The 5000-nt window shown below is 52.5% G+C and overlaps 1 non-coding gene across 1 annotated transcript in view; it reads right to left on the bottom strand.

Annotated features, from left to right (window-relative positions):
* The window catches only part of LOC126197050 (small subunit ribosomal RNA), a 1909-nt gene extending 1652 nt beyond the window's left edge, over positions 1-257 (bottom strand). The window contains exon 1 of the ribosomal RNA XR_007539457.1: positions 1-257. This exon is cut by the window's left edge and continues 1652 nt beyond it. This is a non-coding gene — a ribosomal RNA (small subunit ribosomal RNA).
* Positions 258-5000: the final 4743 nt, after the last annotated feature.

The raw sequence follows: 5000 nt of genomic DNA, 5'->3' as shown, positions 1-5000 counted from the left end.
CAAGGCAAACGGACCGGACGAGCCGACCGATTGGTTTTGATCTAATAAAAGCGTCCCTTCCATCTCTGGTCGGGACTCTGTTTGCATGTATTAGCTCTAGAATTACCACAGTTATCCAAGTAACGTGGGTACGATCTAAGGAACCATAACTGATTTAATGAGCCATTCGCGGTTTCACCTTAATGCGGCTTGTACTGAGACATGCATGGCTTAATCTTTGAGACAAGCATATGACTACTGGCAGGATCAACCAGGGAGCTGCGTCAACTAGAGCTGAGCAGCCGGCCGCCCGGGAGTGTGTCCCGGGGGCCCGCGCGAACACGCAAGCGTCCGCTCAATTATTCTGCAAACAGGAGGAGGCTGGGCTCCCCTGCACGATACACCTCGAAACCCTCTCAGGTCCCGGCGGCGCGCAGCGCCGTCCTAAGTACTTGGTCGGGTTCGAGAGAGGCGCAATCGCCCGGAGATAGGCGAGTAGACGCTTTCAGTGCGACCACCCGTGCCCCCAACTGAGCTTGCCGCTGCCGACAGAGGCCCGGGAGCGTGCTGTCGTGGTGTTGCCGGCGGGAGACAACACGCGGCCACAAACAGTGACCGGGCAGCTCCAACGCCAGCGCCACAGAGGGGCAGAGCCCCACTTGGGTGCCAAAGCGAACTCTCCCAGCACAGCGCACGCGCCAACACATCCGCACAGCTGCGATACAAACCACCTGCGAGAACCGCGGGGGCGACCGAGCAGCAGACGGCGTCGCGGCGCCGAGTGCCGGGCGGCGGCGCATCCTCAACGCACACAGTCCTCAATCGGACCAGCACACTGCAGATGTCCACCGCGCTTCGCACCGGGCCCGGGAGGACCCACTTTGGCCGCACGGCGCCGCGCGCTGGGTGCGCCGGCACGCAGATGCGCCGCCTGCCGCGTCCGTCAGCCGGCGCGCCTGCCACTGGGCGCCCCCACCAGCCGGCTGCCGCGCGTGCGCCCACGCAGCGCGCGGCCAGCACGCCGGGCGCCCCCCCCTCACCGGCCGGGGACGGTCCCACCCAGCCACCGCCGCGTATCGCTTCATACCCACATGCCCACTCACGTTCGTGGGTATGACGGGTGTCGCTGAAGCAACCGGTTAATACCTGTACCGATCGTCGATATCAACGATTCACCTCCAGCGCGAACAACCGCGCAACAACGGATTTCCAGTTCATTTGCGTAACTTGGGCAGCAAACGTAGACATCCATCTACATTTGCGACTTCTACGAGTCTTGCATGCCTGGATGTTGTGTGTCACGACGCACTCCATCAGCATACATACACGCTGCGACGTGTGCACGAAAGAACACGTGGAAGGTGGCCAGCGTACGTATACGAATGCCATTGCACAGCTGCGAAGCGCATTCAACACGCGAACTCCTGACCGACGAGCTAGAGGTGACAGGAGGGGAGGGGGGGGCGGGGGCGATATACGTCCTATTGCAGTACACAATACAGTGGATAGCGGGACCATGTGGAAAGTAAGCAACACTCGCAAGATGTGAGGGTACGCACCGTAAAATGAATCAATACGCAGAACACCACAGTGTGCGCGAAGTGAACTATGTTGAGATGGTTGCAATTAGGCAACGCTACACGAATTCCTAGAGTCATATAACTAACAATTACAGGGCAGGTTAGGGCGCAACGTAGGTTAGGTTAGGGCGCAACGTAGGTTAGGTTAGGGCGCAACGTAGGTTAGGTTAGGGCGCAACGTGGGTTAGGTTAAGGCGCAACTTGGGTTAGGTTAAGGCGCAACTTGGGTTAGGTTAAGGCGCAACTTGGGTTAGGTTAAGGCGCAACTTGGGTTAGGTTAAGGCGCAACTTGGGTTAGGTTAAGGCGCAACTTGGGTTAGGTTAGGGCGCAACTTGGGTTAGGTTAGGGCGCAACTTGGGTTAGGTTAGGGCGCAACTTGGGTTAGGTTAGGGCGCAACTTGGGTTAGGTTAGGGCGCAACTTGGGTTAGGTTAGGGCGCAACTTGGGTTAGGTTAGGGCGCAACTTGGGTTAGGTTAGGGCGCAACTTGGGTTAGGTTAAGGCGCAACTTGGGTTAGGTTAAGGCGCAACTTGGGTTAGGTTAAGGCGCAACTTGGGTTAGGTTAAGGCGCAACTTGGGTTAGGTTAAGGCGCAACTTGGGTTAGGTTAAGGCGCAACTTGGGTTAGGTTAAGGCGCAACTTGGGTTAGGTTAGGGCGCAACTTGGGTTAGGTTAGGGCGCAACTTGGGTTAGGTTAGGGCGCAACTTGGGTTAGGTTAGGGCGCAACTTGGGTTAGGTTAGGGCGCAACTTGGGTTAGGTTAGGGCGCAACTTGGGTTAGGTTAGGGCGCAACTTGGGTTAGGTTAGGGCGCAACTTGGGTTAGGTTAAGGCGCAACATAGGTTAGGTTAAGGCGCAACATAGGTTAGGTTAAGGCGCAACATAGGTTAGGTTAAGGCGCAACATAGGTTAGGTTAAGGCGCAACATAGGTTAGGTTAAGGCGCAACATAGGTTAGGTTAAGGCGCAACATAGGTTAGGTTAAGGCGCAACATAGGTTAGGTTAAGGCGCAACATAGGTTAGGTTATGGCGCAACATAGGTTAGGTTATGGCGCAACATAGGTTAGGTTAAGGCGCAACATAGGTTAGGTTAAGGCGCAACATAGGTTAGGTTAAGGCGCAACATCGGTTAGGTTAAGGCGCAACATAGGTTAGGTTAAGGCGCAACATAGGTTAGGTTAAGGTGCAACATAGGTTAGGTTAAGGTGCAACATAGGTTAGGTTAAGGTGCAACATAGGTTAGGTTAAGGTGCAACATAGGTTAGGTTAAGGGATGGTGTATGAGGGGGGAGGGGACGAGGTTCGTTCATAGTGATGATGGTAAGTGGACGCCTGAGGCACCCTGAGATGTGTCACGTCAGGATGCACCTTTGGCTCAGGGGAGGTGGTGCGCCGGTTCCGTGGGTGTGGCAAGGGAGTGGCAGACCTGTGTCTTTCATTCCTGCCATTGCCTATATGCTGTGAGACAAGGCAGTGTGGTGGTGTTGGTTGCACCCCTGTGTAGGACATGTGTGGGTGTTTGTGGCTTATCTGAGTAATGATGGTTGTTGGAAGAGTGAGATATTCTGTTTTTGGGGTGGACCTCCTGGTTTTGTTATCATAGTGTGAATTGTGTAATGTGGCGGAGAGGATGCACTGGATGTTGTTCCATGCTGGTGCTTAGATATTTTGTCTGTGTCTGTTACAGGCAGAGAGTAGTGTGTGATAGAGTGTCTGGGTGACGTGTAGTTCGCATGTGTGCACAGACTGTCAGCATGTATAGGGACTGTTGTATGTCGTATGCCATCTATATTCCGATGGCTCTGCATCTATTAGTAATCAGCGCCATGTATCAGTTTAATCTGGTTGCGGTCACGCGGTGTTCTATCTCTGTACAGTAGTAGAGGTGCGACTGCACTACGTAGCTACCCCTCGCGGCAGCTTTCCCCGGTGTATGGCATATGATTATCGGCAATCAGTCGATTAGTGACAACTGGTCGTGTGACAACGTCACATGTCTGCGGGTGGGATACGCTACACCCTGCCTGTGGGTCAGGGCTCAGGAACGCTCTCCTGACGCTGAGCGCTCGGACCGTCATTACCCGTCTGAGTAATATATTGCGGAGCGCTTTTAGCCATTGCCCAGAGTCTTTGCGACTGCGAGTGCAACGCCCATGGGGATCGACATGGTTGGGGCGCTTTCTAGCTGATCGCTCGGCATCGGAATCCGTACTGAGCAACGCAATCGCGCACAGACTTGGAGCATGTGTAGGGACACTTTTTTTTTTTTTTTTTTTTTTTTTTTTTTTTTTTTTTTTTTTTTTTTTTTTTTTTTTTTTTTTTTCACTTGCTGCTCTTTATTTATTGACCCACCTTCTAATTACTTATGGTGGGTCGTGATAAGCCTCTTAGCCACTGTGACTGGGCTCGGGTCCAGGAGTGGTTTGTGTGTCACCTCCCCTGTTCACGATCCCACTCACACTGTTGCCCGTGTCCCGCCTCGTGGAGGCGGGCTTTTGTGTTTTGTTCATTGTTACTACTCGTTGTGCAGCTTGTAATACATTTACAAATAATATAAATTACAGAAATAGAAAACAAAATTCTTTTACGTTTAATAAGAAGTAAAAAAAAAGAAAGATAGGATAGAATAGAATGGAGAAATTTCCGCCACCTATGTGTGGGTTGCGGTCAGGGTCTTGGAATGACCTTCAAGACGCTGGCCGCCACTCACAGCTCACATATATATTTGTATACTAATACAATTATTACTACTTAAACAGTATCAAAATTAAATATTAACTAGTCTAGATAAGATGGGGTGTTTTTGAATGATTGTCACCTTTTGACTGCGGATCCTTTAGGTATTGTCTGTGTATGTGTATGTGTGTATATGTGCATGTCAGGCCAGTACTGCCTCCTGGTTACGTGGCATCTCAGCCTGGACGGTGGTTTTCCCCGATCTACATTAAGTATCCGTCGGGTTGGGCCCTGGAACGGGGAACCACAATTAAGATCCTTCCATCCAGGCCGAGTGTTGCTTCTCGCCAGGATGCGTAGGTCCATGGGGTAGGTGCTTTGCTTATGCTGTTTCTCAGTTTGTGATATTTGTGTGCATGTGTGTGTTCTTTTGTGTTAGGTGCTGTTCAGTTGCCTAGACTATTCTTGCGCAGGTCGCCACAGTGGGACAGCGGGAATTTCGCATCTTGGATTAAACTCTTCATGAAACGGACGATATAGGGGTGGATTGCAACTTACGACTGCGAGAAGAGTCCGCCGTTCATCCGCTGGAGTTGTGAGTTGGGCTGTTGGGGTGGAGCACGTACGGGTGCGGGTGGAGTGATTGTCGGTCGACCACTTTCTGCGGCGCAGGCACTGGCGTCGGGGCTCCTGGGGTGGACAGAGGATGCCGTCTTTGTGGGTGGCGTCGGACAATGTGTACTGTGCGCCCATCGATGTCGTAT

The sequence above is a fragment of the Schistocerca nitens genome, chromosome 7 (assembly GCF_023898315.1).
Source record: "Schistocerca nitens isolate TAMUIC-IGC-003100 chromosome 7, iqSchNite1.1, whole genome shotgun sequence".
In the NCBI taxonomy this organism is placed as follows: Eukaryota; Metazoa; Arthropoda; class Insecta; order Orthoptera; family Acrididae; genus Schistocerca; species Schistocerca nitens.
The sequence above is the reverse complement of the archived record's forward strand: the minus strand, read 5'-3'. Positions and strand labels throughout refer to the sequence as shown.